This window comes from Ambystoma mexicanum, chromosome 9 (genome assembly GCF_040938575.1).
Source record: "Ambystoma mexicanum isolate Mex_15411 chromosome 9, UKY_AmexF1_1, whole genome shotgun sequence".
Lineage (NCBI taxonomy): Eukaryota > Metazoa > Chordata > Amphibia > Caudata > Ambystomatidae > Ambystoma > Ambystoma mexicanum.
In genome coordinates, this window is record NC_090931.1 from 1,336,297,095 (window position 1) to 1,336,308,564 (window position 11,470).

Genomic DNA, 11,470 nt, shown 5'->3' on the forward strand with positions numbered 1-11,470 from the left:
TCGTGATGGACTTGCCCCTAAAAAAGGTTGAGGGGATCCTTGAAAAGGGTTATAGAAGTGACGATAATAGAAGTCACTAGCCGACCCTGATGAACTACTGCTACCCGAGAATGTTACTGGGCGTCTTTGCTGTGTACCCCCTGCTTGGTTCCTTTGGTTTGCAGTGATAGATGCGTAGTTAGGGTCAAGATATGGATATATCACCTCAGTTTTAAATTCTGCAATGTCTTTAGCCAATTTCTTTGTTTTCTTTGCCAAGGCAGTGTCTTTAAACTCCTGGAAGGTTTTATTAATTTCTGCTAGTTTGTCCTTAGCATTTGTGATCGAGGGATCATTAATAAACAGTTGTTCCGCTGTATCTAATTCCTGCTGGACAATAACATCTAATCTTTGGGCTGTTGAAATAGTTAGCACCTTTAGATCTTGGCTACATTTTGTCGCATTATAGCTGAAGTTATTCTTGTATTCTTGGTCATCTAAAAATACACACGGTTCATTTCGGACAATGAGTCCGGCCGGAATGGTATTCTTTTTAAGGTACTCCTTAAGGAAGTGACCATGGAGCGTGGTACGAAAATTTTTCTTTTTTAATTTAAGTAAGTCATTAGCAGTGTTTGGGTTAGTGCCTGTCTCATCTAAGCCCGTAGGGTCAAAAAGTGAGGGGCCACGAAGTATATCTCTAATCTGATCATCATCATAGCTCAAGGTTAAGTTGTCGGCCATACTAGGCCGGCCTGTTATTATGGTGATAGAAAACTATACAAGAGAAGAGTATAAAAGACAGTTTAACAGAAACACGGGTGGAAGAAGAAAAGCCTCCTTGGGTAGGGGAGCAGAATACTCAGATGGCATTAACAGTGGTGATCCCTTAGCTACTTGGGATCAAATTAAGATAAAAAGCAAATTATGACCCTCTATACGCAGCCCTGGCTGCAAATACAATATAAACAAAAGAGGGACTCCAAAACGTACAGGCACTCAAATGGAGCAAACAGACATCTATAAACACAAGGGTGTGCCTGGACATACAAAGTCAAAAAATATCATTTGTGGAGCTAACAGTATTATTCTCCTGGTAGCCTAAACAATAGATTAAATCAAATTCAATATTTAAATTAACTGGTCTCTCACCAGTCAAAGTAACCTTTATGAGAAAAAAAAGGGGGAAAAAAAAGTACATTGGCATAAAAAAATTATAAACTTGCTTTAATTGTTAGTTTGTAACTAGACAGTGTGTCAATTTAATAAAAACATACAACATGAAAAACATACAAAAGCAATGCAATTTACAAAGAGAAAAAAACAGGACTATTTAGTCCATACAATCAATGCGAGCAGAATTTATGAAAAGGTTCACAGAAGTAGGGGTACAACCCCACTAGGAAATACACATAGGAACCCAATATATGGGAACTGACAAAAAATGATTTGGTGTTAGCAAAACAGTGAATATATTTTAAATCATAAAAGTTTTCCGAGATAGCTAATAAAACTTAAACTATCCCTAGCTGACCCTTACTTGTCTAAAGGCTCAGATTAAACAATTTTGTGAAAATGGCACAGTACATGCGCCAACCAGAGCCTGATTATGTCTACAACAAAAAAAATTATATATCACATAGAATATTGTTTGCTAAGCCTAATTTTGGCTAACCATGTAAACAATGTCGCACAGTGCGGTGTGTTAAGCCAGAATTTGGCTGAAATTTTTTTTTTTTACATATACAATGTCACCCAAACAGTCATTTATCTGCTGTGTTGTCACAGGCTGAAAGGGGGTGTACTACGCCTACCGCTATAAAGTGTGAATGTCCATGATGCCAAACCGCAGGAGAATGTAGTTCATGCGACCATTACATAGGACTAGTTGGCGTTTCGGTGGTATATTGATGGGTAGCAACCACCTTCCTCAGGTACTGGGATCTTCACATTCAGCCGTAATACAGACAGCCTTAATGTAGGGGGTCCTCCTGAAAAGGTAGTAACAGGGGACATTTTGCGAACTCAAAAGGTTTAACTTTAATGGGAAGAGAACTAGAGAATATACCAATATATGGTGAAGGCATCAGGCCTCAGAGCCCCAAAAACAAGTTGGCAGTACCCCCAGACAGAGAACTTGAAGGTTACCAGAAAGGCGCCCTTAAAGTGTAAGGAGCGTGCCCAAAAACTAAGTCACCTCATGAGAGAAATAAGTGAAAGATGTGATCATATAGTAAAACATGTGTGTGATAGAATACAAAAAATGCTGTGCAAAAGAAAGGCACATAAATCAAAACATGGTGGAACGTACCTCAGAGGGCACATCATGTGCTCACCATGCAAGATGTCGTGCATTCAGCACATTATTTGGGTTTAGCAATTAGAAAACAAACTGAATCTGGAATTTTCACCTAAAGTGAAAGAGGAGGAGAACAAAGACATAAAGGTGGTGATAGTTTATGTGCAGCGGTAATTTAATATGGCTGGTGTGCAGGTATGGTAAAGGTAACAAGAACTCACCATATGAATATGTGGATGCCCATGAAGCGCTTCGTATTCTGCGCAGGACACAACAACTCCTAGCCTGGGGCTGGTGGTATCACCAAATCTGTCGATGACTATATGTTGTGAAGAAATAGAAACTTTGTGAAACAACTAGGTGTATTGTAATGAGTCAACTATATTGTTAGTCTGTAGCCCTTATTCAGATAAAGGGCCTGTATGTAGTATTGGTTGCAACTGTGGATGTGGTTGTAAATGGATATGCATGACCTGAGTGGCATGTATGTACTCGTAGAAATGTTTTTGTAAGTGAGTGTCATTCATTGTATTTCAAATATCTTTTTACATTTTGTATTGTCTACTGGTGTAAACTATAAAGGGAAATACATTCGATTGATTTGTACCTATTGAGATGCATGATTATAATTAGAGTGTGATCAGTTCTGTCTATTTCTGTAGGTCTTAATATTCTGTTATTTTGTGTTATGGTCTCAGTGATGACAGTGATATCTGTGATGTCAGTGATGGCGTCATCAGCTTTTCCGAGGTTATAGTCAATCAACTTGTTCGATTGAGGACAACTGCATTTCCTCCACGTTGTCAATCAGGTATGGCTTAAATGGCTGTCTGAGTGAATAGTGCTTCTCACATCTGCGGTACATCAACAACGGCAAGGAAGAGCCCGGGAGTGAATAGTGCTTCTCACATCTGCGGTACATCAACAACGGCAAGGAAGAGCCCGGGAGTGATGTGCATCTCTCATTTATTTGTCGTCAGGCAGAGAGTTGGGTGGAAGTCACAAGGGCCACACTTGGGCTCCCCTCTTCAACACATAGACACATCGAGAACTAATCTAAACCTTGCAGTCAACCAACTCTATGAGACTCTGGAAGTAACCTTGAGGAACATACCATTGCATAAATCCACCGACACTACATAAATGCACACCAACGCAATACAATAAAACCAGAGGTCGAAGTGAGCGGGAATGGTCGGAATCGGTGTTCCACTACTTTTATTTTTCTCTATTAAGAGCTCCACATTTTACAACCATTTTCACCATTTCCAAAGAGAATGAGGGTTTGTGACAACATCTTATGCTGAAAGGTGATATGGGGTCAGTAGTATGCTCACATGTAATTAGAAACTCTTGTCAAACCTATGCACAGAAGATCAAGAAAGATACACCTGCATCAATGAAATGCTCCTGTGCTTGGGAAGCAGAACGGGATAATGTCATACAATGACGTAGGAAACGTGTTTTAGGTAATAGCTGCAGAACAGCCACACAGAAGAGATAGGCCATACATCTAGGAATGTATTGGGAAAGCAGAAAATGTGGGTATTTATTATGCCCGGTAGAAGTCAAGTGTTGTTGTTTTGCCACCATTGCAGGTGTACACTCTACTGGTTCTTCTGTAGCTTTTGTTTACTTGCAACAACCCCTCCTCCTGCTTTAGTAACCATGGGGTCCCAAATCTATCACAAACGCTACACATTCACAGTGTTCCTACACTCGAGATCCCAATGGGAGTATATTTTGCCTCTGGTAAGTTTTATTTATTTATTTAATTTTTTGGCACTTATTTCAGCGCACAAAACCTAGAGGCATCCAGGCGCTAGTTACAGGAAGTGCATAGTACATTAGAGAAGTGCAAGAGTATGCATACAGACAAAATCAGTAAGTGTGTACAAATTACCAAAGCTGCCTTCAGGTTCCCAGTGTGTGGCAGGTAAGACAATGAGGTCTCGGCCATATTAAAGAAACTATGCACCAGTGCAGGTGCGCTTAGCACAAGGGCAAACAGTTCCCTAAGGCAAAAAAAGAAATTCAATAAATGTTTGTACCATGACTCATTTCAGACTAGTGCTAGGACTACGCAGGGGCCTCCTGCAAGCAGCTTTCCAGATGTTTTCAACTACAACTCCAAGGATCCCTCACTATTTATCATGCTGGCTAGGACTGATGGGAGTTGTAGTCAAAAACAACTGGAAAGCCAAAGGTTGCAGATCCCTGGCCTAGGACAAACAGTGTCCTGGTACAAAAATGCACTCAAGCACTAGTTTTCTTGAACTAGGGACATATTTGTCTTAGTGCTAATTTAGCTTGCACCAGTGCAACATGTCTGTAATGCCGTCCCAGGTTTTGAATGCAATGCAAAAAACAAACCTGTAAAGACATGCCTTCTGGTCAACCAATGGGGATGAGGGGGCTCAGCCTCTTTTCCAATCCTAAAGGTGTGTGAAGTGAGAAATGATATCCTTTGCTATGTTAGGTCAAGGTATCCTGCTTGAAAGCAGTCACTAAAAGATGGGTGCAAAACATGGAATACTCGGGTAACTATATTCATAAAAACCTTGATATTCACTCCCGTGACACCCCAGCAGCCACCGGAACCTGGACATGCATAAAATGCCTGCAATTGAGAATGAATAACCAGATCCACGTGATTTCAAGACATGATAGCTCAGGAAAATAGTTCAGTGGGTTAAGCACCTGTTTAACCTCTAGGAGGAACAGCTCAACCCTCCACCCCCCCTGGTTGATAAATGGACTACATTGAATTGAGAAATAATGAATACCTGTTATTGTAGTGCTTAGAAGAGGGAGGCGTCCTGCCTGAAGCGCTATATACAAATAAATCATTACTAAGGCGAATTTTGCACGACAGAGGCTGAATACAAACAGCAAGTTTGGAAATGTCATGCAGTAACAGAAATAAGATATTGCCCTATTGATCAAAGTCTTCAACCAAGCAATCAGAAGTGGAGATGTCTGCAGCCCAACTGCGGATTCCTTATAGTGTGCACTATGGTAAAATCCAGAGCTTAGCTGGAAATGGTTATAGCCCTGTTGTAATTGTCCGCCACTGCGCAGGGTATTCTGGGAAAATGCCCTGACCTGAACCCCATTTGCAAATGTGCTTGTGCCAACCCATACATGTCACAAATGTGTACGATGAACAGCGGTAGGTGGAAACATTTCTTTATCGTCCACTGGCACTAGTCGCATGTGCCTGGGGTAGGCAACATAGAAATGCCTATGTTTGCGCAAGAACATACAAACAAGGGAACTTCATTTTCAGTAAATTCAGTCGGGACAGGAAGGACGACCAGAATCAGAAAGTAAATGTTTCTTCATATAATTGTTAGTACAGGGGACCAGGGATATGTTTTTTTTAAAATGTATTTGCTTGTTCGGATTTGTAAAGCGCACTAGCAGCCGACGGGCATCGAGGCGCTGTTGCATGAAAATGAAAATGTATCAGTAGCGTATGGTTTCCTTAGTTACATTCAAGTTAATTGCTCTTGGTTACATTGAGCTTGCAAACAGAATATACCTCCTCACAGGAGATTGAGATTACAATAGGAGGAAGAAGCTGCAACTCTTAGTGTATTGTACATTTGCATTTGAAGTTGCACGAAGGCCGAGGAGGAGTGTGGTGTTTACCTCGGTGGAAGGACCTAGAACGGGTTTAGTTACACAACATTGTTTTTAGTGCTTTCCTGAATGCTATGTGTGATTCCATACATCTCATGTGAGGTGGAAGAGCGTTCCAGTGCACTCCTGCCTGGACAGGGAAGCTGGAACCGCCAGTCCGTACTCGCTGTGTTTTTGGCATGGAAATCCTATTAGCGTAGGCAGATCTTGTAGGTCTCGCTATGGTGGTTTTGACAACTCTTTGGGCAAGGTATACAGGTGCTAGTTTATGGACACATTTGTGTGTCAGAGCGAGAGTTTTAAAGATTATTCTTTCTTTAATGGGGAGCCAATGCACCTGTTTTCTGGTTTCCGAAATATGTCCTCTCTTGGATATGCCAGTGGCAGCCCTTATGGTCTGCATGGTCTGTAACTTCGTAATCTTTTTTACTGATGTCCCTACAAAGAGGGCATTACAGTAGTCCAGCTGAGATCCAATAATTGCTCTTGCAATTGTGATACAGTTCTGTTCCGACAAGAAGGGACTGGCTGCGTTGAGCAGTTTAGCGTGGTAGGCTGAAGATGATGCTGTGGCATTGACCTGTCTGTTCATGGAGAGGTCAGAGTCCAAGTAGACCCCCAAGGTCTTGACAACTTGCAATTACGGGGATTGGTGTGTTGTCAATCGTGAAGGAACTGTATTGTTTGTCCAATTTCTTAAGAGTCATGGGAGATCCAACCAGCAGAACTTCAGTCTTGTCAACATTAAGGCATAACCAGTTTTCTGCCATCCAGGTTTGGATTGTGGAGTAGATGGACTTGAGGGTAACTATGTCCGCCTCATAATCTCCAGTTAGGGGCATAATGACCTCAGTGTAATCAGCATAGTTTGTGTATGTGATGCCAAGGGTGTCCAACATGTGGAACAGAGGCCTTGTAAACAGGTTATGCAGGGTCTGGGATATACATGATCCCTGAGGGACTCCACACTTAATGTTACTTGGATGTGCACAGGCTGAGTCTGAGAAGACTTTCATAACCCTTCCTTGGAGGAACGAGGTAATCCAGGCAATGGCATTGGGGGAGAAGTTTGCGGCAGAGGAGAGATGGTTGCACAAGGTCTTGTGATCCACCAAGTCAAATGCTGCTGATAAATCAAGGAGCAGGAGGAGAGCGGGTTTACCCGCATCTCTGAAGTCGTCCATTTGATTTTTTTAATCTAGGAGTGCCGTTTCGGTGCCGTGACCTGGAGGGAATCCCGACTGCCGGAGGCTGAGCAAGTTGTTAGCCTCAGGAATTTCTGGACCTGCAGATAAGCTGCTTTGTCCAGGATTTTTAGCAGGAACGGGACCGTGGTGATAGGTCAGTAGTTCCCAGGGACAATTGGGTCAAGACAGGGTTTCTTGAGGAGGGGGCATACCCATGCTTCCTTAAGGCCAGTAGGGACATAGCCAGACTGGAAGGAGGCATTAATGAAGGCTGTGAGAAAAAGGGTCTGGGTTGGGCCACAGTCCTTAATAAACTGAGCCGGCCAGGCGTCGTCTTTACAGAGGGTCGGTTTGATGGTTTTTAGGAGATTGCTGACTTCCTGTTCACTCATTTCCTTGAACAAGAATGTGGTGGAGTCACCCATCGTCCCATTTTGTAGGTCAGAGATTTGGTGACTGGGTGCCCTTTGATTAGCTGGGATTTTGTCTTGCAGGGTGTTAAGTTTATCTAGTATAGCCAATTGGATCTTATTGCACCAGTCTTCATTTTTCTGAATGGTGGGTGGAGAGGGAGTGGGTGTTTCTAGCTCTCAGAATATAGCAAAGATCTCTTTAGTCCCGGATTTTGTGTTTGCTATTCTTGTGTTAAAAGAGGCGGCTTTTGCATTAATAACAGCTCTTTTAAATTCCTTTGCGATAGACTGAAATGCGGCTTTAGCTGGCTCGGTAGGGTTCGCCTTCCAATGGGAAAGGGCAGTCCTTTTCCTAGCTCGAAGGTCCAGAAGCTCTTGTGTGAACCATGCATTGGAATGTTTTGAGTGTTTAGCTTTCCGTTGGGTGTTTATGTTGGCCTGCTGATGCTTTTGGATCTGTCAGCTGAATTCCACTCCATTGTCCAGTCAGTACTACTAGATTTCCTACAGCTGGCACATTTCATTTACTTGGTTTGGGATTAGAGCTTCTCCCTCCTACTAATTAAGCAATAAACCCTGATCGGCGGGGGCATTACCCGGCTAGACGATGCCCTGCCCGGTTCCAAGCCCGGGAAAAGTGAGGGCTTTAATGGGAGACCAGGCATTATCTGTCCCGAGAGAGACCCCCACCCAGAGGGGTTTATCGCTATTAGCATCCCAGCATGTTTTACTGGGATGCAAACAGATTTTCCTTCAAGTTTTGAAACAGCGTGTTTGCCGTTTCTCCGCTTGAAAAAAAAACTACAAACCAAGATTGCCACCATGGACTAGGGAGATGGGGAACTATGTGTAGTCCCTTCTCCTTTTTCATGGCAGTATTTGCAGTGATTGGGATGCACCAAGATTACTGAGTGTCCCCAGCGCTTGCGAGGGATTAGAGAGTGCCACATAAGTGGGGCATGGGTGAGAGTGGGTGAGGGATGTGGAAATTGGTGGTGGGGAGGTGGGGGAAGGTGAAAGGGGACATGCAGGGGCTCACGTACCTTCATGGTGGTGGAGAAGACATCAGCCTCCCACTTCTGAGGAGGCTCGGAGCAAGGCCTTTGCGATGAGGTAGATATGACGTTCCGAACTTCCTGATTGCATGGGAGAAATCCACACCTCCCGGACACCCCGCTGAGTACTAAATGGTCTTATTGCCCACTTTTCTGGCTCTCGATTAGCCGGTTCCCCGGGGTGCCCTATCCCTGTGCTCATTAAAATCTCCTTCAGTTAGTTGGCCGACTTGTTTTATCATGGTCTTTGTGCACTGAAGTGACTAATTCTGAAGTACCATTGTAACAAGACTGAGGCTTTCGCCTCTGCATGGACAAACCAAAACATCTCACCAAGAGAATGCAACACTTTCGGAATGCCACTGCTCACAGCATGTAAAGCAACTCATCGAGTTGAGCACCTTCTTCACATGGCTATGTGAAATGCATATCCCACAGTCACAGGTGCAGTCCCTTCAGGTCTGACTCGGCCCATCATCCCTCCATAAATGTGATAAATGTAGTTTATTTAAATTAAGCAGGATACCATCTATTATTGCAGCACTAGAAGTGGGAGAAACCAGGCACTATATGATCGGCCAGCAGCCTGTGGCTCCTCAGATGTTTTGGGCTTCAACTCCCATGATCCTTAGTTAACATACAAAAAAGGTAACAGGCACCCCTCTCTCAAAAGAACATGGCATGATAACCTGTTCAGTGGTTACTAACCACTTTGCGAGTTTGCAGCCATCTGCTTTTTGCTCACTGTACCTTTCACAGATGGGAAATAGCCATTTGCATATCAGTCTGTGTCCTGCCCACATGGGAAGTCCAGCACCGAAATGCTATGGCAATTATCTTCCGAACAAGAGTGCCAACAACAACCCCATACACGTGTTTCAGCCTTGTTGGGTCTCATCAGTGAGGTGAAGCTGTGCCTCTCTAAGCACAGTGAGCAGGGAGTCCACGTCTGGTTTCTCCCAGGTAACTTAGGGTGACCAACCCCAAGTTCCTTCCAAAAATACAAAAAAGGTAGCAGGCACCCCTCTCTCGAAAGAACACGGCATGATAACCTGTTCAGTGGTTATTAACCACAGAGTTTGCAGCCATCTGCTTTTTGCTCACTGTACCTTTCACAGATTAGTTAACATAGTCAATTTTGAGGGAGCATGGGAATGGTAGTCCAAAACATTCTAAGAGCTGCATGTTGCAGACCCCTGCACTATATACAATTGTAATGTTTATATTATTGTGTTCTATGTTGTTTCGTCAAAGTAAATTACTGTGTGGTAAATTTCTTTGCTGAAATTAATTAATGGCATTTCTTACCTTTTGCTTTATCATTTAATTGTGGGGTCCCTGCATACCTCTTCTACCCCCCCTACCTACTCCCGTCCCTATCCTTCCCACCCCTAAACATATACATATCTTTGGAAGTGTAATCTACTTCTACGAAACCACAGAGTACGGTATTACTGAGTAGCTGGCATGGGGACTCCAGAGCACATCTCTAGCCTCATTGCAGAGGCGCCTTTTACCTAGCACTGAAATCTCTCTGTACATTCAGCCACTAACCTCTCAAAGGTGTTCTGCAAGTGCAACAGCTTTCAAGCTCTGTTCCAGCATTACACCTGTGCCGCATCTTGATGCCGCAGGTCATCCTCTCATGACATCCGATTGGGTGTTGCTAAGCGGGTGGCCCTTCATAGTCCAGGCAGTCACCCTACTGAACCACCTTCACTCTGCCGCCATCTTGAACCCAGCCACATCCATTGTTTTAGAGCACAGTGGAATGACTGGCTGTTAAATCAGGATTAATTGCAGGATTTGACTACTTAGAAGAAGTTCCACAGTCTAGAGCAGCGGTGGGCAAGCTGCGCCCCTCCAGATGGTTTGGCCTCCAGCTACCATCAGCCCTAGCCAGCATAGTCAATGCCGGGGGATCAAGGGAGTGGTCTGCCAAAACATCTGGGGGAGCGCGGGTTGGTTGGTCAGCTCTGGCATACAGGCACCTGCAGTCATCCAACACTACATTAGTAACAAAATAACTTGAGATAATAAAGGGCTGTTCCCATTCTGTTTTCTCTGAAGTCATTTCCTGGTATCTCTTGCACTTTTTGTGCCCAGGGAATCCTCTGCTCAAATGCAAACCTATAGATTGTTCCTACTACAAGATTTCTGTTTTGCACATTTTTTGGTTGCGTGAGAAACAATAGCAAATATTGTGGGATTTTGAAAATCAAATAAAAAAACAGGGCATGTTTCCTTTATGAACAGAACCAGGCATGTAAGTAAATGCATTGCGGTTGGAAAAAAAATGGAAAGCTCTTCTTGTTGAAAGGGAGAAAAATCTGTGTACACTTTGAGCCTCATTACGAGAACGGCGGTAGCCATGTAGCTATTGGCTCAATGGCTGCCACCGTTCCGGGCTCCATTACCGGGTTACTGCAATGGGGACTTACTGGGTTACTCCGAGATAGGAGGACCCGGTAACTCCTCCATGCAGGAACCCTTCACCATTCCCATTTGAGCTCCCATAGGGCTCAATGGGAATGGGGAGGGAGGTAATAACGGGCAGATTACATCTGGCCCGTTATTGCCTCCCGCTTTCCCTCGCGGGACCCGGATTGCACGCCTGGTTTTACCAGGCGTGCGATTGGCGTCCCGCGATGGGAAGCTTGTAATCGGCGCTCCCGGATTAAAGGGGGCCGGTGCTGCACCGGCCCCCTTCAATACGGGAGCACCGGGGTCGTAATGAGGCCTCTTGTCTGAATATATTTACACGGTGAGGGCTATGCCTAAACAATATAGTTGTGAGTATACGAGTATTATTGTGCTCCTTGTGTGTGTAAACACTTTGGAGCTCAAAGAGTTAATAGCCACTGTGGCATGATGGGCCGTGAATGAGTCTCT